Below are 22,384 nucleotides of genomic sequence, written 5' to 3' on the forward strand. Positions count from 1 at the left end.
GGTTGAAAGTTAGGGTTGAAAGTTAGGGTTGAAAGTTAGGGTTGAAAGTTAGGGTTGAAAGTTAGGATTATTTTTCTATTTTTGTTTGGCCCAGGGTTATAGGGGAATACGAAAATTTAGGTATGTGACTCATTTGGGTACTAACCACTCAGAGAAGAGTTAGGGTTGAAAGTTAGGGTTGAAAGTTAGGGTTAGGGTTAGGGTTAGGGTTAGGGTTAGGGTTATAGGGGAATACGAAAATTTAGGTATGTGACTCATTTGGGTACTAACCAATCAGAGAAGAGTTAGGGTTGAAAGTTAGGGTTGAAAGTTAGGGTTGAAAGTTAGGGTTGAAAGTTAGGGTTGAAAGTTAGGGTTGACACTTAGGATTATTTTTCTATTTTTGTTTGGCCCAGGGTTATAGGGGAATACGAAAATTTAGGTATGTGACTCATTTGGGTACTAACCAATCAGAGAAGAGTTAGGGTTGAAAGTTAGGGTTGAAAGTTAGGGTTGAAAGTTAGGGTTGAAAGTTAGGGTTGACGGTTAGGGTTAGGGTTAGGGTTAGGGTTAGGGTTATAGGGGAATACGAAAATTTAGGTATGTGACTCATTTGGGTACTAACCAATCAGAGAAGAGTTAGGGTTGAAAGTTAGGGTTGAAAGTTAGGGTTGAAAGTTAGGGTTGACACTTAGGATTATTTTTCTATTTTTGTTTGGCCCAGGGTTATAGGGGAATACGAAAATTTAGGTATGTGACTCATTTGGGTACTAACCAATCAGAGAAGAGTTAGGGTTGAAAGTTAGGGTTGAAAGTTAGGGTTGAAAGTTAGGGTTGACACTTAGGATTATTTTTCTATTTTTGTTTGGCCCAGGGTTATAGGGGAATACGAAAATTTAGGTATGTGACTCATTTGGGTACTAACCAATCAGAGAAGAGTTAGGGTTAGGGTTAGGGTTAGGGTTAGGGTTAGGGTTAGGGTTATAGGGGAATACGAAAATTTAGGTATGTGACTCATTTGGGTACTAACCAATCAGAGAAGAGTTAGGGTTGAAAGTTAGGGTTGAAAGTTAGGGTTGAAAGTTAGGGTTGAAAGTTAGGGTTGAAAGTTAGGGTTGACACTTAGGATTATTTTTCTATTTTTGTTTGGCCCAGGGTTATAGGGGAATACGAAAATTTAGGTATGTGACTCATTTGGGTACTAACCAATCAGAGAAGAGTTAGGGTTGAAAGTTAGGGTTGAAAGTTAGGGTTGAAAGTTAGGGTTGAAAGTTAGGGTTGACACTTAGGATTATTTTTCTATTTTTGTTTGGCCCAGGGTTATAGGGGAATACGAAAATTTAGGTATGTGACTCATTTGGGTACTAACCAATCAGAGAAGAGTTAGGGTTGAAAGTTAGGGTTGAAAGTTAGGGTTGAAAGTTAGGGTTGAAAGTTAGGGTTGACACTTAGGATTATTTTTCTATTTTTGTTTGGCCCAGGGTTATAGGGGAATACGAAAATTTAGGTATGTGACTCATTTGGGTACTAACCAATCAGAGAAGAGTTAGGGTTGAAAGTTAGGGTTTAAAGTTAGGGTTGAAAGTTAGGGTTGAAAGTTAGGGTTGACACTTAGGATTATTTTTCTATTTTTGTTTGGCCCAGGGTTATAGGGGAATACGAAAATTTAGGTATGTGACTCATTAGGGTTAGGGTTAGGGTTAGGGTTAGGGTTAGGGTTAGGGTTATAGGGGAATACGAAAATTTAGGGTTAGGGTTAGGGTTAGGGTTAGGGTTAGGGTTAGGGTTAGGGTTAGGGTTAGGGTTAGGGTTTTGGGGTTAGGGTTAGGGTTAGGGTTAGGGTTAGGGTTAGGGTTAGGGTTAGGGTTAGGGTTAGGGTTTTGGGGTTTTGGGGTTAGGGTTAGGGTTAGGGTTAGGGTTAGGGTTAGGGTTAGGGTTAGGGTTAGGGTTATAGGGGAATACGAAAATTTAGGTATGTGACTCATTTGGGTACTAACCAATCAGAGAAGAGTTAGGGTTGAAAGTTAGGGTTGAAAGTTAGGGTTGAAAGTTAGGGTTGACACTTAGGATTATTTTTCTATTTTTGTTTGGCCCAGGGTTATAGGGGAATACGAAAATTTAGGTATGTGACTCATTTGGGTACTAACCAATCAAAGAAGAGTTAGGGTTGAAAGTTAGGGTTGAAAGTTAGGGTTGAAAGTTAGGGTTGAAAGTTAGGGTTGAAAGTTAGGGTTGACACTTAGGATTATTTTTCTATTTTTGTTTGGCCCAGGGTTATAGGGGAATACGAAAATTTAGGTATGTGACTCATTTGGGTACTAACCAATCAGAGAAGAGTTAGGGTTGAAAGTTAGGGTTGAAAGTTAGGGTTGAAAGTTAGGGTTGAAAGTTAGGATTATTTTTCTATTTTTGTTTGGCCCAGGGTTATAGGGGAATACGAAAATTTAGGTATGTGACTCATTTGGGTACTAACCAATCAGAGAAGAGTTAGGGTTGAAAGTTAGGGTTGAAAGTTAGGGTTGAAAGTTAGGGTTGAAAGTTAGGGTTGACACTTAGGATTATTTTTCTATTTTTGTTTGGCCCAGGGTTATAGGGGAATACGAAAATTTAGGTATGTGACTCATTTGGGTACTAACCAATCAGAGAAGAGTTAGGGTTGAAAGTTAGGGTTGAAAGTTAGGGTTGACACTTAGGATTATTTTTCTATTTTTGTTTGGCCCAGGGTTATAGGGGAATACGAAAATTTAGGTATGTGACTCATTTGGGTACTAACCAATCAGAGAAGAGTTAGGGTTGAAAGTTAGGGTTGAAAGTTAGGGTTGAAAGTTAGGGTTGACACTTAGGATTATTTTTCTATTTTTGTTTGGCCCAGGGTTATAGGGGAATACGAAAATTTAGGTATGTGACTCATTTGGGTACTAACCAATCAGAGAAGAGTTAGGGTTGAAAGTTAGGGTTGAAAGTTAGGGTTGAAAGTTAGGGTTGACACTTAGGATTATTTTTCTATTTTTGTTTGGCCCAGGGTTATAGGGGAATACGAAAATTTAGGTATGTGACTCATTTGGGTACTAACCAATCAGAGAAGAGTTAGGGTTGAAAGTTAGGGTTGAAAGTTAGGGTTGAAAGTTAGGGTTGACACTTAGGATTATTTTTCTATTTTTGTTTGGCCCAGGGTTATAGGGGAATACGAAAATTTAGGTATGTGACTCATTTGGGTACTAACCAATCAAAGAAGAGTTAGGGTTGAAAGTTAGGGTTGAAAGTTAGGGTTGAAAGTTAGGGTTGAAAGTTAGGGTTGAAAGTTAGGGTTGACACTTAGGATTATTTTTCTATTTTTGTTTGGCCCAGGGTTATAGGGGAATACGAAAATTTAGGTATGTGACTCATTTGGGTACTAACCAATCAGAGAAGAGTTAGGGTTGAAAGTTAGGGTTGAAAGTTAGGGTTGAAAGTTAGGGTTGAAAGTTAGGATTATTTTTCTATTTTTGTTTGGCCCAGGGTTATAGGGGAATACGAAAATTTAGGTATGTGACTCATTTGGGTACTAACCAATCAGAGAAGAGTTAGGGTTGAAAGTTAGGGTTGAAAGTTAGGGTTGAAAGTTAGGGTTGAAAGTTAGGGTTGAAAGTTAGGGTTGAAAGTTAGGGTTGACACTTAGGATTATTTTTCTATTTTTGTTTGGCCCAGGGTTATAGGGGAATACGAAAATTTAGGTATGTGACTCATTTGGGTACTAACCAATCAGAGAAGAGTTAGGGTTGAAAGTTAGGGTTGAAAGTTAGGGTTGAAAGTTAGGGTTGAAAGTTAGGGTTGAAAGTTAGGGTTGACACTTAAGATTATTTTTCTATTTTTGTTTGGCCCAGGGTTATAGGGGAATACGAAAATTTAGGTATGTGACTCATTTGGGTACTAACCAATCAGAGAAGAGTTAGGGTTGAAAGTTAGGGTTGAAAGTTAGGGTTGAAAGTTAGGGTTGACACTTAGGATTATTTTTCTATTTTTGTTTGGCCCAGGGTTATAGGGGAATACGAAAATTTAGGTATGTGACTCATTTGGGTACTAACCAATCAGAGAAGAGTTAGGGTTGAAAGTTAGGGTTGAAAGTTAGGGTTGAAAGTTAGGGTTGAAAGTTAGGGTTGAAAGTTAGGGTTGACACTTAGGATTATTTTTCTATTTTTGTTTGGCCCAGGGTTATAGGGGAATACGAAAATTTAGGTATGTGACTCATTTGGGTACTAACCAATCAGAGAAGAGTTAGGGTTGAAAGTTAGGGTTGAAAGTTAGGGTTGAAAGTTAGGGTTGACACTTAGGATTATTTTTCTATTTTTGTTTGGCCCAGGGTTATAGGGGAATACGAAAATTTAGGTATGTGACTCATTTGGGTACTAACCAATCAGAGAAGAGTTAGGGTTGAAAGTTAGGGTTGAAAGTTAGGGTTGAAAGTTAGGGTTGACACTTAGGATTATTTTTCTATTTTTGTTTGGCCCAGGGTTATAGGGGAATACGAAAATTTAGGTATGTGACTCATTTGGGTACTAACCAATCAGAGAAGAGTTAGGGTTGAAAGTTAGGGTTGAAAGTTAGGGTTGAAAGTTAGGGTTGAAAGTTAGGGTTGAAAGTTAGGGTTGACACTTAGGATTATTTTTCTATTTTTGTTTGGCCCAGGGTTATAGGGGAATACGAAAATTTAGGTATGTGACTCATTTGGGTACTAACCAATCAGAGAAGAGTTAGGGTTGAAAGTTAGGGTTGAAAGTTAGGGTTGAAAGTTAGGGTTGACACTTAGGATTATTTTTCTATTTTTGTTTGGCCCAGGGTTATAGGGGAATACGAAAATTTAGGTATGTGACTCATTTGGGTACTAACCAATCAGAGAAGAGTTAGGGTTGAAAGTTAGGGTTGAAAGTTAGGGTTGAAAGTTAGGGTTGAAAGTTAGGGTTGACACTTAGGATTATTTTTCTATTTTTGTTTGGCCCAGGGTTATAGGGGAATACGAAAATTTAGGTATGTGACTCATTTGGGTACTAACCAATCAGAGAAGAGTTAGGGTTGAAAGTTAGGGTTGAAAGTTAGGGTTGAAAGTTAGGGTTGAAAGTTAGGGTTGACACTTAGGATTATTTTTCTATTTTTGTTTGGCCCAGGGTTATAGGGGAATACGAAAATTTAGGTATGTGACTCATTTGGGTACTAACCAATCAGAGAAGAGTTAGGGTTGAAAGTTAGGGTTGAAAGTTAGGGTTGAAAGTTAGGGTTGAAAGTTAGGGTTGACAGTTAGGGTTGACAGTTAGGATTATTTTTCTATTTTTGTTTGGCCCAGGGTTATAGGGGAATACGAAAATTTAGGTATGTGACTCATTTGGGTACTAACCAATCAGAGAAGAGTTAGGGTTGAAAGTTAGGGTTGAAAGTTAGGGTTGAAAGTTAGGGTTGACACTTAGGATTATTTTTCTATTTTTGTTTGGCCCAGGGTTATAGGGGAATACGAAAATTTAGGTATGTGACTCATTTGGGTACTAACCAATCAGAGAAGAGTTAGGGTTGAAAGTTAGGGTTGAAAGTTAGGGTTGAAAGTTAGGGTTGACACTTAGGATTATTTTTCTATTTTTGTTTGGCCCAGGGTTATAGGGGAATACGAAAATTTAGGTATGTGACTCATTTGGGTACTAACCAATCAGAGAAGAGTTAGGGTTGAAAGTTAGGGTTGAAAGTTAGGGTTGAAAGTTAGGGTTGAAAGTTAGGGTTGACACTTAGGATTATTTTTCTATTTTTGTTTGGCCCAGGGTTATAGGGGAATACGAAAATTTAGGTATGTGACTCATTTGGGTACTAACCAATCAGAGAAGAGTTAGGGTTGAAAGTTAGGGTTGAAAGTTAGGGTTGAAAGTTAGGGTTGAAAGTTAGGGTTGAAAGTTAGGGTTGACACTTAGGATTATTTTTCTATTTTTGTTTGGCCCAGGGTTATAGGGGAATACGAAAATTTAGGTATGTGACTCATTTGGGTACTAACCAATCAGAGAAGAGTTAGGGTTGAAAGTTAGGGTTGAAAGTTAGGGTTGAAAGTTAGGGTTGACACTTAGGATTATTTTTCTATTTTTGTTTGGCCCAGGGTTATAGGGGAATACGAAAATTTAGGTATGTGACTCATTTGGGTACTAACCAATCAGAGAAGAGTTAGGGTTGAAAGTTAGGGTTGAAAGTTAGGGTTGAAAGTTAGGGTTGAAAGTTAGGGTTGACACTTAGGATTATTTTTCTATTTTTGTTTGGCCCAGGGTTATAGGGGAATACGAAAATTTAGGTATGTGACTCATTTGGGTACTAACCAATCAGAGAAGAGTTAGGGTTGAAAGTTAGGGTTGAAAGTTAGGGTTGAAAGTTAGGGTTGAAAGTTAGGGTTGACACTTAGGATTATTTTTCTATTTTTGTTTGGCCCAGGGTTATAGGGGAATACGAAAATTTAGGTATGTGACTCATTTGGGTACTAACCAATCAGAGAAGAGTTAGGGTTGAAAGTTAGGGTTGAAAGTTAGGGTTGAAAGTTAGGGTTGAAAGTTAGGGTTGAAAGTTAGGGTTGACACTTAGGATTATTTTTCTATTTTTGTTTGGCCCAGGGTTATAGGGGAATACGAAAATTTAGGTATGTGACTCATTTGGGTACTAACCAATCAGAGAAGAGTTAGGGTTGAAAGTTAGGGTTGAAAGTTAGGGTTGAAAGTTAGGGTTGACACTTAGGATTATTTTTCTATTTTTGTTTGGCCCAGGGTTATAGGGGAATACGAAAATTTAGGTATGTGACTCATTTGGGTACTAACCAATCAGAGAAGAGTTAGGGTTGAAAGTTAGGGTTGAAAGTTAGGGTTGAAAGTTAGGGTTGAAAGTTAGGGTTGACACTTAGGATTATTTTTCTATTTTTGTTTGGCCCAGGGTTATAGGGGAATACGAAAATTTAGGTATGTGACTCATTTGGGTACTAACCAATCAGAGAAGAGTTAGGGTTGAAAGTTAGGGTTGAAAGTTAGGGTTGAAAGTTAGGGTTGAAAGTTAGGGTTGACACTTAGGATTATTTTTCTATTTTTGTTTGGCCCAGGGTTATAGGGGAATACGAAAATTTAGGTATGTGACTCATTTGGGTACTAACCAATCAGAGAAGAGTTAGGGTTGAAAGTTAGGGTTGAAAGTTAGGGTTGAAAGTTAGGGTTGAAAGTTAGGGTTGACACTTAGGATTATTTTTCTATTTTTGTTTGGCCCAGGGTTATAGGGGAATACGAAAATTTAGGTATGTGACTCATTAGGGTTAGGGTTAGGGTTAGGCTTAGGGGGTTAGGGTTAGGGGGTTAGTGTTAGGGTTAGGGTTAGGGTTAGGGTTAGGGTTATAGGGGAATACGAAAATTTAGGTATGTGACTCATTTGGGTACTAACCAATCAGAGAAGAGTTAGGGTTGAAAGTTAGGGTTGAAAGTTAGGGTTGAAAGTTAGGGTTGAAAGTTAGGGTTGAAAGTTAGGGTTGAAAGTTAGGATTATTTTTCTATTTTTGTTTGGCCCAGGGTTATAGGGGAATACGAAAATTTAGGTATGTGACTCATTTGGGTACTAACCACTCAGAGAAGAGTTAGGGTTGAAAGTTAGGGTTGAAAGTTAGGGTTAGGGTTAGGGTTAGGGTTAGGGTTAGGGTTATAGGGGAATACGAAAATTTAGGTATGTGACTCATTTGGGTACTAACCAATCAGAGAAGAGTTAGGGTTGAAAGTTAGGGTTGAAAGTTAGGGTTGAAAGTTAGGGTTGAAAGTTAGGGTTGAAAGTTAGGGTTGACACTTAGGATTATTTTTCTATTTTTGTTTGGCCCAGGGTTATAGGGGAATACGAAAATTTAGGTATGTGACTCATTTGGGTACTAACCAATCAGAGAAGAGTTAGGGTTGAAAGTTAGGGTTGAAAGTTAGGGTTGAAAGTTAGGGTTGAAAGTTAGGGTTGACGGTTAGGGTTAGGGTTAGGGTTAGGGTTAGGGTTATAGGGGAATACGAAAATTTAGGTATGTGACTCATTTGGGTACTAACCAATCAGAGAAGAGTTAGGGTTGAAAGTTAGGGTTGAAAGTTAGGGTTGAAAGTTAGGGTTGACACTTAGGATTATTTTTCTATTTTTGTTTGGCCCAGGGTTATAGGGGAATACGAAAATTTAGGTATGTGACTCATTTGGGTACTAACCAATCAGAGAAGAGTTAGGGTTGAAAGTTAGGGTTGAAAGTTAGGGTTGAAAGTTAGGGTTGACACTTAGGATTATTTTTCTATTTTTGTTTGGCCCAGGGTTATAGGGGAATACGAAAATTTAGGTATGTGACTCATTTGGGTACTAACCAATCAGAGAAGAGTTAGGGTTAGGGTTAGGGTTAGGGTTAGGGTTAGGGTTATAGGGGAATACGAAAATTTAGGTATGTGACTCATTTGGGTACTAACCAATCAGAGAAGAGTTAGGGTTGAAAGTTAGGGTTGAAAGTTAGGGTTGAAAGTTAGGGTTGAAAGTTAGGGTTGACACTTAGGATTATTTTTCTATTTTTGTTTGGCCCAGGGTTATAGGGGAATACGAAAATTTAGGTATGTGACTCATTTGGGTACTAACCAATCAGAGAAGAGTTAGGGTTGAAAGTTAGGGTTGAAAGTTAGGGTTGAAAGTTAGGGTTGAAAGTTAGGGTTGACACTTAGGATTATTTTTCTATTTTTGTTTGGCCCAGGGTTATAGGGGAATACGAAAATTTAGGTATGTGACTCATTTGGGTACTAACCAATCAGAGAAGAGTTAGGGTTGAAAGTTAGGGTTGAAAGTTAGGGTTGAAAGTTAGGGTTGAAAGTTAGGGTTGACACTTAGGATTATTTTTCTATTTTTGTTTGGCCCAGGGTTATAGGGGAATACGAAAATTTAGGTATGTGACTCATTTGGGTACTAACCAATCAGAGAAGAGTTAGGGTTGAAAGTTAGGGTTTAAAGTTAGGGTTGAAAGTTAGGGTTGAAAGTTAGGGTTGACACTTAGGATTATTTTTCTATTTTTGTTTGGCCCAGGGTTATAGGGGAATACGAAAATTTAGGTATGTGACTCATTAGGGTTAGGGTTAGGGTTAGGGTTAGGGTTAGGGTTAGGGTTAGGGTTAGGGTTATAGGGGAATACGAAAATTTAGGGTTAGGGTTAGGGTTAGGGTTAGGGTTAGGGTTAGGGTTAGGGTTAGGGTTTTGGGGTTAGGGTTAGGGTTAGGGTTAGGGTTAGGGTTAGGGTTAGGGTTAGGGTTAGGGTTAGGGTTTTGGGGTTTTGGGGTTAGGGTTAGGGTTAGGGTTAGGGTTAGGGTTAGGGTTAGGGTTAGGGTTAGGGTTATAGGGGAATACGAAAATTTAGGTATGTGACTCATTTGGGTACTAACCAATCAGAGAAGAGTTAGGGTTGAAAGTTAGGGTTGAAAGTTAGGGTTGAAAGTTAGGGTTGACACTTAGGATTATTTTTCTATTTTTGTTTGGCCCAGGGTTATAGGGGAATACGAAAATTTAGGTATGTGACTCATTTGGGTACTAACCAATCAAAGAAGAGTTAGGGTTGAAAGTTAGGGTTGAAAGTTAGGGTTGAAAGTTAGGGTTGAAAGTTAGGGTTGACACTTAGGATTATTTTTCTATTTTTGTTTGGCCCAGGGTTATAGGGGAATACGAAAATTTAGGTATGTGACTCATTTGGGTACTAACCAATCAGAGAAGAGTTAGGGTTGAAAGTTAGGGTTGAAAGTTAGGGTTGAAAGTTAGGGTTGAAAGTTAGGATTATTTTTCTATTTTTGTTTGGCCCAGGGTTATAGGGGAATACGAAAATTTAGGTATGTGACTCATTTGGGTACTAACCAATCAGAGAAGAGTTAGGGTTGAAAGTTAGGGTTGAAAGTTAGGGTTGAAAGTTAGGGTTGAAAGTTAGGGTTGACACTTAGGATTATTTTTCTATTTTTGTTTGGCCCAGGGTTATAGGGGAATACGAAAATTTAGGTATGTGACTCATTTGGGTACTAACCAATCAAAGAAGAGTTAGGGTTGAAAGTTAGGGTTGAAAGTTAGGGTTGAAAGTTAGGGTTGAAAGTTAGGGTTGACACTTAGGATTATTTTTCTATTTTTGTTTGGCCCAGGGTTATAGGGGAATACGAAAATTTAGGTATGTGACTCATTTGGGTACTAACCAATCAGAGAAGAGTTAGGGTTGAAAGTTAGGGTTGAAAGTTAGGGTTGAAAGTTAGGGTTGAAAGTTAGGATTATTTTTCTATTTTTGTTTGGCCCAGGGTTATAGGGGAATACGAAAATTTAGGTATGTGACTCATTTGGGTACTAACCAATCAGAGAAGAGTTAGGGTTGAAAGTTAGGGTTGAAAGTTAGGGTTGAAAGTTAGGGTTGAAAGTTAGGGTTGACACTTAGGATTATTTTTCTATTTTTGTTTGGCCCAGGGTTATAGGGGAATACGAAAATTTAGGTATGTGACTCATTTGGGTACTAACCAATCAGAGAAGAGTTAGGGTTGAAAGTTAGGGTTGAAAGTTAGGGTTGACACTTAGGATTATTTTTCTATTTTTGTTTGGCCCAGGGTTATAGGGGAATACGAAAATTTAGGTATGTGACTCATTTGGGTACTAACCAATCAGAGAAGAGTTAGGGTTGAAAGTTAGGGTTGAAAGTTAGGGTTGAAAGTTAGGGTTGAAAGTTAGGGTTGAAAGTTAGGGTTGAAAGTTAGGATTATTTTTCTATTTTTGTTTGGCCCAGGGTTATAGGGGAATACGAAAATTTAGGTATGTGACTCATTTGGGTACTAACCACTCAGAGAAGAGTTAGGGTTGAAAGTTAGGGTTGAAAGTTAGGGTTAGGGTTAGGGTTAGGGTTAGGGTTAGGGTTATAGGGGAATACGAAAATTTAGGTATGTGACTCATTTGGGTACTAACCAATCAGAGAAGAGTTAGGGTTGAAAGTTAGGGTTGAAAGTTAGGGTTGAAAGTTAGGGTTGAAAGTTAGGGTTGAAAGTTAGGGTTGACACTTAGGATTATTTTTCTATTTTTGTTTGGCCCAGGGTTATAGGGGAATACGAAAATTTAGGTATGTGACTCATTTGGGTACTAACCAATCAGAGAAGAGTTAGGGTTGAAAGTTAGGGTTGAAAGTTAGGGTTGAAAGTTAGGGTTGAAAGTTAGGGTTGACGGTTAGGGTTAGGGTTAGGGTTAGGGTTAGGGTTATAGGGGAATACGAAAATTTAGGTATGTGACTCATTTGGGTACTAACCAATCAGAGAAGAGTTAGGGTTGAAAGTTAGGGTTGAAAGTTAGGGTTGAAAGTTAGGGTTGACACTTAGGATTATTTTTCTATTTTTGTTTGGCCCAGGGTTATAGGGGAATACGAAAATTTAGGTATGTGACTCATTTGGGTACTAACCAATCAGAGAAGAGTTAGGGTTGAAAGTTAGGGTTGAAAGTTAGGGTTGAAAGTTAGGGTTGACACTTAGGATTATTTTTCTATTTTTGTTTGGCCCAGGGTTATAGGGGAATACGAAAATTTAGGTATGTGACTCATTTGGGTACTAACCAATCAGAGAAGAGTTAGGGTTAGGGTTAGGGTTAGGGTTAGGGTTAGGGTTAGGGTTATAGGGGAATACGAAAATTTAGGTATGTGACTCATTTGGGTACTAACCAATCAGAGAAGAGTTAGGGTTGAAAGTTAGGGTTGAAAGTTAGGGTTGAAAGTTAGGGTTGAAAGTTAGGGTTGACACTTAGGATTATTTTTCTATTTTTGTTTGGCCCAGGGTTATAGGGGAATACGAAAATTTAGGTATGTGACTCATTTGGGTACTAACCAATCAGAGAAGAGTTAGGGTTGAAAGTTAGGGTTGAAAGTTAGGGTTGAAAGTTAGGGTTGAAAGTTAGGGTTGACACTTAGGATTATTTTTCTATTTTTGTTTGGCCCAGGGTTATAGGGGAATACGAAAATTTAGGTATGTGACTCATTTGGGTACTAACCAATCAGAGAAGAGTTAGGGTTGAAAGTTAGGGTTGAAAGTTAGGGTTGAAAGTTAGGGTTGACACTTAGGATTATTTTTCTATTTTTGTTTGGCCCAGGGTTATAGGGGAATACGAAAATTTAGGTATGTGACTCATTTGGGTACTAACCAATCAGAGAAGAGTTAGGGTTGAAAGTTAGGGTTGAAAGTTAGGGTTGAAAGTTAGGGTTGACACTTAGGATTATTTTTCTATTTTTGTTTGGCCCAGGGTTATAGGGGAATACGAAAATTTAGGTATGTGACTCATTTGGGTACTAACCAATCAGAGAAGAGTTAGGGTTAGGGTTAGGGTTAGGGTTAGGGTTAGGGTTAGGGTTATAGGGGAATACGAAAATTTAGGTATGTGACTCATTTGGGTACTAACCAATCAGAGAAGAGTTAGGGTTGAAAGTTAGGGTTGAAAGTTAGGGTTGAAAGTTAGGGTTGAAAGTTAGGGTTGACACTTAGGATTATTTTTCTATTTTTGTTTGGCCCAGGGTTATAGGGGAATACGAAAATTTAGGTATGTGACTCATTTGGGTACTAACCAATCAGAGAAGAGTTAGGGTTGAAAGTTAGGGTTGAAAGTTAGGGTTGAAAGTTAGGGTTGAAAGTTAGGGTTGACACTTAGGATTATTTTTCTATTTTTGTTTGGCCCAGGGTTATAGGGGAATACGAAAATTTAGGTATGTGACTCATTTGGGTACTAACCAATCAGAGAAGAGTTAGGGTTGAAAGTTAGGGTTGAAAGTTAGGGTTGAAAGTTAGGGTTGAAAGTTAGGGTTGACACTTAGGATTATTTTTCTATTTTTGTTTGGCCCAGGGTTATAGGGGAATACGAAAATTTAGGTATGTGACTCATTTGGGTACTAACCAATCAGAGAAGAGTTAGGGTTGAAAGTTAGGGTTTAAAGTTAGGGTTGAAAGTTAGGGTTGAAAGTTAGGGTTGACACTTAGGATTATTTTTCTATTTTTGTTTGGCCCAGGGTTATAGGGGAATACGAAAATTTAGGTATGTGACTCATTAGGGTTAGGGTTAGGGTTAGGGTTAGGGTTAGGGTTAGGGTTAGGGTTAGGGTTATAGGGGAATACGAAAATTTAGGGTTAGGGTTAGGGTTAGGGTTAGGGTTAGGGTTAGGGTTAGGGTTTTGGGGTTAGGGTTAGGGTTAGGGTTAGGGTTAGGGTTAGGGTTAGGGTTTTGGGGTTTTGGGGTTAGGGTTAGGGTTAGGGTTAGGGTTAGGGTTAGGGTTAGGGTTAGGGTTAGGGTTAGGGTTAGGGTTAGGGTTATAGGGGAATACGAAAATTTAGGTATGTGACTCATTTGGGTACTAACCAATCAGAGAAGAGTTAGGGTTGAAAGTTAGGGTTGAAAGTTAGGGTTGAAAGTTAGGGTTGACACTTAGGATTATTTTTCTATTTTTGTTTGGCCCAGGGTTATAGGGGAATACGAAAATTTAGGTATGTGACTCATTTGGGTACTAACCAATCAAAGAAGAGTTAGGGTTGAAAGTTAGGGTTGAAAGTTAGGGTTGAAAGTTAGGGTTGAAAGTTAGGGTTGACACTTAGGATTATTTTTCTATTTTTGTTTGGCCCAGGGTTATAGGGGAATACGAAAATTTAGGTATGTGACTCATTTGGGTACTAACCAATCAGAGAAGAGTTAGGGTTGAAAGTTAGGGTTGAAAGTTAGGGTTGAAAGTTAGGGTTGAAAGTTAGGATTATTTTTCTATTTTTGTTTGGCCCAGGGTTATAGGGGAATACGAAAATTTAGGTATGTGACTCATTTGGGTACTAACCAATCAGAGAAGAGTTAGGGTTGAAAGTTAGGGTTGAAAGTTAGGGTTGAAAGTTAGGGTTGAAAGTTAGGGTTGACACTTAGGATTATTTTTCTATTTTTGTTTGGCCCAGGGTTATAGGGGAATACGAAAATTTAGGTATGTGACTCATTTGGGTACTAACCAATCAGAGAAGAGTTAGGGTTGAAAGTTAGGGTTGAAAGTTAGGGTTGACACTTAGGATTATTTTTCTATTTTTGTTTGGCCCAGGGTTATAGGGGAATACGAAAATTTAGGTATGTGACTCATTTGGGTACTAACCAATCAGAGAAGAGTTAGGGTTGAAAGTTAGGGTTGAAAGTTAGGGTTGAAAGTTAGGGTTGACACTTAGGATTATTTTTCTATTTTTGTTTGGCCCAGGGTTATAGGGGAATACGAAAATTTAGGTATGTGACTCATTTGGGTACTAACCAATCAGAGAAGAGTTAGGGTTGAAAGTTAGGGTTGAAAGTTAGGGTTGAAAGTTAGGGTTGACACTTAGGATTATTTTTCTATTTTTGTTTGGCCCAGGGTTATAGGGGAATACGAAAATTTAGGTATGTGACTCATTTGGGTACTAACCAATCAGAGAAGAGTTAGGGTTGAAAGTTAGGGTTGAAAGTTAGGGTTGAAAGTTAGGGTTGACACTTAGGATTATTTTTCTATTTTTGTTTGGCCCAGGGTTATAGGGGAATACGAAAATTTAGGTATGTGACTCATTTGGGTACTAACCAATCAAAGAAGAGTTAGGGTTGAAAGTTAGGGTTGAAAGTTAGGGTTGAAAGTTAGGGTTGAAAGTTAGGGTTGAAAGTTAGGGTTGACACTTAGGATTATTTTTCTATTTTTGTTTGGCCCAGGGTTATAGGGGAATACGAAAATTTAGGTATGTGACTCATTTGGGTACTAACCAATCAGAGAAGAGTTAGGGTTGAAAGTTAGGGTTGAAAGTTAGGGTTGAAAGTTAGGGTTGAAAGTTAGGATTATTTTTCTATTTTTGTTTGGCCCAGGGTTATAGGGGAATACGAAAATTTAGGTATGTGACTCATTTGGGTACTAACCAATCAGAGAAGAGTTAGGGTTGAAAGTTAGGGTTGAAAGTTAGGGTTGAAAGTTAGGGTTGAAAGTTAGGGTTGAAAGTTAGGGTTGAAAGTTAGGGTTGACACTTAGGATTATTTTTCTATTTTTGTTTGGCCCAGGGTTATAGGGGAATACGAAAATTTAGGTATGTGACTCATTTGGGTACTAACCAATCAGAGAAGAGTTAGGGTTGAAAGTTAGGGTTGAAAGTTAGGGTTGAAAGTTAGGGTTGAAAGTTAGGGTTGAAAGTTAGGGTTGAAAGTTAGGATTATTTTTCTATTTTTGTTTGGCCCAGGGTTATAGGGGAATACGAAAATTTAGGTATGTGACTCATTTGGGTACTAACCACTCAGAGAAGAGTTAGGGTTGAAAGTTAGGGTTGAAAGTTAGGGTTAGGGTTAGGGTTAGGGTTAGGGTTATAGGGGAATACGAAAATTTAGGTATGTGACTCATTTGGGTACTAACCAATCAGAGAAGAGTTAGGGTTGAAAGTTAGGGTTGAAAGTTAGGGTTGAAAGTTAGGGTTGAAAGTTAGGGTTGAAAGTTAGGGTTGACACTTAGGATTATTTTTCTATTTTTGTTTGGCCCAGGGTTATAGGGGAATACGAAAATTTAGGTATGTGACTCATTTGGGTACTAACCAATCAGAGAAGAGTTAGGGTTGAAAGTTAGGGTTGAAAGTTAGGGTTGAAAGTTAGGGTTGACGGTTAGGGTTAGGGTTAGGGTTAGGGTTAGGGTTATAGGGGAATACGAAAATTTAGGTATGTGACTCATTTGGGTACTAACCAATCAGAGAAGAGTTAGGGTTGAAAGTTAGGGTTGAAAGTTAGGGTTGAAAGTTAGGGTTGACACTTAGGATTATTTTTCTATTTTTGTTTGGCCCAGGGTTATAGGGGAATACGAAAATTTAGGTATGTGACTCATTTGGGTACTAACCAATCAGAGAAGAGTTAGGGTTGAAAGTTAGGGTTGAAAGTTAGGGTTGAAAGTTAGGGTTGACACTTAGGATTATTTTTCTATTTTTGTTTGGCCCAGGGTTATAGGGGAATACGAAAATTTAGGTATGTGACTCATTTGGGTACTAACCAATCAGAGAAGAGTTAGGGTTAGGGTTAGGGTTAGGGTTAGGGTTAGGGTTATAGGGGAATACGAAAATTTAGGTATGTGACTCATTTGGGTACTAACCAATCAGAGAAGAGTTAGGGTTGAAAGTTAGGGTTGAAAGTTAGGGTTGAAAGTTAGGGTTGAAAGTTAGGGTTGACACTTAGGATTATTTTTCTATTTTTGTTTGGCCCAGGGTTATAGGGGAATACGAAAATTTAGGTATGTGACTCATTTGGGTACTAACCAATCAGAGAAGAGTTAGGGTTGAAAGTTAGGGTTGAAAGTTAGGGTTGAAAGTTAGGGTTGAAAGTTAGGGTTGACACTTAGGATTATTTTTCTATTTTTGTTTGGCCCAGGGTTATAGGGGAATACGAAAATTTAGGTATGTGACTCATTTGGGTACTAACCAATCAGAGAAGAGTTAGGGTTGAAAGTTAGGGTTGAAAGTTAGGGTTGAAAGTTAGGGTTGAAAGTTAGGGTTGACACTTAGGATTATTTTTCTATTTTTGTTTGGCCCAGGGTTATAGGGGAATACGAAAATTTAGGTATGTGACTCATTTGGGTACTAACCAATCAGAGAAGAGTTAGGGTTGAAAGTTAGGGTTTAAAGTTAGGGTTGAAAGTTAGGGTTGAAAGTTAGGGTTGACACTTAGGATTATTTTTCTATTTTTGTTTGGCCCAGGGTTATAGGGGAATACGAAAATTTAGGTATGTGACTCATTAGGGTTAGGGTTAGGGTTAGGGTTAGGGTTAGGGTTAGGGTTAGGGTTAGGGTTATAGGGGAATACGAAAATTTAGGGTTAGGGTTAGGGTTAGGGTTAGGGTTAGGGTTAGGGTTAGGGTTTTGGGGTTAGGGTTAGGGTTAGGGTTAGGGTTAGGGTTAGGGTTAGGGTTAGGGTTAGGGTTTTGGGGTTTTGGGGTTAGGGTTAGGGTTAGGGTTAGGGTTAGGGTTAGGGTTAGGGTTAGGGTTAGGGTTAGGGTTAGGGTTATAGGGGAATACGAAAATTTAGGTATGTGACTCATTTGGGTACTAACCAATCAGAGAAGAGTTAGGGTTGAAAGTTAGGGTTGAAAGTTAGGGTTGAAAGTTAGGGTTGACACTTAGGATTATTTTTCTATTTTTGTTTGGCCCAGGGTTATAGGGGAATACGAAAATTTAGGTATGTGACTCATTTGGGTACTAACCAATCAAAGAAGAGTTAGGGTTGAAAGTTAGGGTTGAAAGTTAGGGTTGAAAGTTAGGGTTGAAAGTTAGGGTTGACACTTAGGATTATTTTTCTATTTTTGTTTGGCCCAGGGTTATAGGGGAATACGAAAATTTAGGTATGTGACTCATTTGGGTACTAACCAATCAGAGAAGAGTTAGGGTTGAAAGTTAGGGTTGAAAGTTAGGGTTGAAAGTTAGGGTTGAAAGTTAGGATTATTTTTCTATTTTTGTTTGGCCCAGGGTTATAGGGGAATACGAAAATTTAGGTATGTGACTCATTTGGGTACTAACCAATCAGAGAAGAGTTAGGGTTGAAAGTTAGGGTTGAAAGTTAGGGTTGAAAGTTAGGGTTGAAAGTTAGGGTTGACACTTAGGATTATTTTTCTATTTTTGTTTGGCCCAGGGTTATAGGGGAATACGAAAATTTAGGTATGTGACTCATTTGGGTACTAACCAATCAGAGAAGAGTTAGGGTTGAAAGTTAGGGTTGAAAGTTAGGGTTGACACTTAGGATTATTTTTCTATTTTTGTTTGGCCCAGGGTTATAGGGGAATACGAAAATTTAGGTATGTGACTCATTTGGGTACTAACCAATCAGAGAAGAGTTAGGGTTGAAAGTTAGGGTTGAAAGTTAGGGTTGAAAGTTAGGGTTGACACTTAGGATTATTTTTCTATTTTTGTTTGGCCCAGGGTTATAGGGGAATACGAAAATTTAGGTATGTGACTCATTTGGGTACTAACCAATCAGAGAAGAGTTAGGGTTGAAAGTTAGGGTTGAAAGTTAGGGTTGAAAGTTAGGGTTGACACTTAGGATTATTTTTCTATTTTTGTTTGGCCCAGGGTTATAGGGGAATACGAAAATTTAGGTATGTGACTCATTTGGGTACTAACCAATCAGAGAAGAGTTAGGGTTGAAAGTTAGGGTTGAAAGTTAGGGTTGAAAGTTAGGGTTGACACTTAGGATTATTTTTCTATTTTTGTTTGGCCCAGGGTTATAGGGGAATACGAAAATTTAGGTATGTGACTCATTTGGGTACTAACCAATCAGAGAAGAGTTAGGGTTGAAAGTTAGGGTTGAAAGTTAGGGTTGAAAGTTAGGGTTGACACTTAGGATTATTTTTCTATTTTTGTTTGGCCCAGGGTTATAGGGGAATACGAAAATTTAGGTATGTGACTCATTTGGGTACTAACCAATCAAAGAAGAGTTAGGGTTGAAAGTTAGGGTTGAAAGTTAGGGTTGAAAGTTAGGGTTGAAAGTTAGGGTTGAAAGTTAGGGTTGACACTTAGGATTATTTTTCTATTTTTGTTTGGCCCAGGGTTATAGGGGAATACGAAAATTTAGGTATGTGACTCATTTGGGTACTAACCAATCAGAGAAGAGTTAGGGTTGAAAGTTAGGGTTGAAAGTTAGGGTTGAAAGTTAGGGTTGAAAGTTAGGATTATTTTTCTATTTTTGTTTGGCCCAGGGTTATAGGGGAATACGAAAATTTAGGTATGTGACTCATTTGGGTACTAACCAATCAGAGAAGAGTTAGGGTTGAAAGTTAGGGTTGAAAGTTAGGGTTGAAAGTTAGGGTTGAAAGTTAGGGTTGAAAGTTAGGGTTGAAAGTTAGGGTTGACACTTAGGATTATTTTTCTATTTTTGTTTGGCCCAGGGTTATAGGGGAATACGAAAATTTAGGTATGTGACTCATTTGGGTACTAACCAATCAGAGAAGAGTTAGGGTTGAAAGTTAGGGTTGAAAGTTAGGGTTGAAAGTTAGGGTTGAAAGTTAGGGTTGAAAGTTAGGGTTGAAAGTTAGGATTATTTTTCTATTTTTGTTTGGCCCAGGGTTATAGGGGAATACGAAAATTTAGGTATGTGACTCATTTGGGTACTAACCACTCAGAGAAGAGTTAGGGTTGAAAGTTAGGGTTGAAAGTTAGGGTTAGGGTTAGGGTTAGGGTTAGGGTTAGGGTTATAGGGGAATACGAAAATTTAGGTATGTGACTCATTTGGGTACTAACCAATCAGAGAAGAGTTAGGGTTGAAAGTTAGGGTTGAAAGTTAGGGTTGAAAGTTAGGGTTGAAAGTTAGGGTTGAAAGTTAGGGTTGACACTTAGGATTATTTTTCTATTTTTGTTTGGCCCAGGGTTATAGGGGAATACGAAAATTTAGGTATGTGACTCATTTGGGTACTAACCAATCAGAGAAGAGTTAGGGTTGAAAGTTAGGGTTGAAAGTTAGGGTTGAAAGTTAGGGTTGACGGTTAGGGTTAGGGTTAGGGTTAGGGTTAGGGTTATAGGGGAATACGAAAATTTAGGTATGTGACTCATTTGGGTACTAACCAATCAGAGAAGAGTTAGGGTTGAAAGTTAGGGTTGAAAGTTAGGGTTGAAAGTTAGGGTTGACACTTAGGATTATTTTTCTATTTTTGTTTGGCCCAGGGTTATAGGGGAATACGAAAATTTAGGTATGTGACTCATTTGGGTACTAACCAATCAGAGAAGAGTTAGGGTTGAAAGTTAGGGTTGAAAGTTAGGGTTGAAAGTTAGGGTTGACACTTAGGATTATTTTTCTATTTTTGTTTGGCCCAGGGTTATAGGGGAATACGAAAATTTAGGTATGTGACTCATTTGGGTACTAACCAATCAGAGAAGAGTTAGGGTTAGGGTTAGGGTTAGGGTTAGGGTTAGGGTTATAGGGGAATACGAAAATTTAGGTATGTGACTCATTTGGGTACTAACCAATCAGAGAAGAGTTAGGGTTGAAAGTTAGGGTTGAAAGTTAGGGTTGAAAGTTAGGGTTGAAAGTTAGGGTTGACACTTAGGATTATTTTTCTATTTTTGTTTGGCCCAGGGTTATAGGGGAATACGAAAATTTAGGTATGTGACTCATTTGGGTACTAACCAATCAGAGAAGAGTTAGGGTTGAAAGTTAGGGTTGAAAGTTAGGGTTGAAAGTTAGGGTTGAAAGTTAGGGTTGACACTTAGGATTATTTTTCTATTTTTGTTTGGCCCAGGGTTATAGGGGAATACGAAAATTTAGGTATGTGACTCATTTGGGTACTAACCAATCAGAGAAGAGTTAGGGTTGAAAGTTAGGGTTGAAAGTTAGGGTTGAAAGTTAGGGTTGAAAGTTAGGGTTGACACTTAGGATTATTTTTCTATTTTTGTTTGGCCCAGGGTTATAGGGGAATACGAAAATTTAGGTATGTGACTCATTTGGGTACTAACCAATCAGAGAAGAGTTAGGGTTGAAAGTTAGGGTTTAAAGTTAGGGTTGAAAGTTAGGGTTGAAAGTTAGGGTTGACACTTAGGATTATTTTTCTATTTTTGTTTGGCCCAGGGTTATAGGGGAATACGAAAATTTAGGTATGTGACTCATTAGGGTTAGGGTTAGGGTTAGGGTTAGGGTTAGGGTTAGGGTTAGGGTTATAGGGGAATACGAAAATTTAGGGTTAGGGTTAGGGTTAGGGTTAGGGTTAGGGTTAGGGTTAGGGTTTTGGGGTTAGGGTTAGGGTTAGGGTTAGGGTTAGGGTTAGGGTTAGGGTTAGGGTTAGGGTTTTGGGGTTTTGGGGTTAGGGTTAGGGTTAGGGTTAGGGTTAGGGTTAGGGTTAGGGTTAGGGTTAGGGTTAGGGTTATAGGGGAATACGAAAATTTAGGTATGTGACTCATTTGGGTACTAACCAATCAGAGAAGAGTTAGGGTTGAAAGTTAGGGTTGAAAGTTAGGGTTGAAAGTTAGGGTTGACACTTAGGATTATTTTTCTATTTTTGTTTGGCCCAGGGTTATAGGGGAATACGAAAATTTAGGTATGTGACTCATTTGGGTACTAACCAATCAGAGAAGAGTTAGGGTTGAAAGTTAGGGTTGAAAGTTAGGGTTGAAAGTTAGGGTTGACACTTAGGATTATTTTTCTATTTTTGTTTGGCCCAGGGTTATAGGGGAATACGAAAATTTAGGTATGTGACTCATTTGGGTACTAACCAATCAGAGAAGAGTTAGGGTTGAAAGTTAGGGTTGAAAGTTAGGGTTGAAAGTTAGGGTTGACACTTAGGATTATTTTTCTATTTTTGTTTGGCCCAGGGTTATAGGGGAATACGAAAATTTAGGTATGTGACTCATTTGGGTACTAACCAATCAGAGAAGAGTTAGGGTTGAAAGTTAGGGTTGAAAGTTAGGGTTGAAAGTTAGGGTTGACACTTAGGATTATTTTTCTATTTTTGTTTGGCCCAGGGTTATAGGGGAATACGAAAATTTAGGTATGTGACTCATTTGGGTACTAACCAATCAGAGAAGAGTTAGGGTTGAAAGTTAGGGTTGAAAGTTAGGGTTGAAAGTTAGGGTTGACACTTAGGATTATTTTTCTATTTTTGTTTGGCCCAGGGTTATAGGGGAATACGAAAATTTAGGTATGTGACTCATTTGGGTACTAACCAATCAGAGAAGAGTTAGGGTTGAAAGTTAGGGTTGAAAGTTAGGGTTGAAAGTTAGGGTTGACACTTAGGATTATTTTTCTATTTTTGTTTGGCCCAGGGTTATAGGGGAATACGAAAATTTAGGTATGTGACTCATTTGGGTACTAACCAATCAGAGAAGAGTTAGGGTTGAAAGTTAGGGTTGAAAGTTAGGGTTGAAAGTTAGGGTTGACACTTAGGATTATTTTTCTATTTTTGTTTGGCCCAGGGTTATAGGGGAATACGAAAATTTAGGTATGTGACTCATTTGGGTACTAACCAATCAAAGAAGAGTTAGGGTTGAAAGTTAGGGTTGAAAGTTAGGGTTGAAAGTTAGGGTTGAAAGTTAGGGTTGAAAGTTAGGGTTGAAAGTTAGGGTTGACACTTAGGATTATTTTTCTATTTTTGTTTGGCCCAGGGTTATAGGGGAATACGAAAATTTAGGTATGTGACTCATTTGGGTACTAACCAATCAGAGAAGAGTTAGGGTTGAAAGTTAGGGTTGAAAGTTAGGGTTGAAAGTTAGGGTTGAAAGTTAGGGTTGAAAGTTAGGGTTGAAAGTTAGGATTATTTTTCTATTTTTGTTTGGCCCAGGGTTATAGGGGAATACGAAAATTTAGGTATGTGACTCATTTGGGTACTAACCACTCAGAGAAGAGTTAGGGTTGAAAGTTAGGGTTGAAAGTTAGGGTTAGGGTTAGGGTTAGGGTTAGGGTTAGGGTTATAGGGGAATAC

This window comes from Ascaphus truei, unplaced genomic scaffold, assembly GCF_040206685.1.
Source record: "Ascaphus truei isolate aAscTru1 unplaced genomic scaffold, aAscTru1.hap1 HAP1_SCAFFOLD_1318, whole genome shotgun sequence".
NCBI classification, from domain to species: Eukaryota; Metazoa; Chordata; class Amphibia; order Anura; family Ascaphidae; genus Ascaphus; species Ascaphus truei.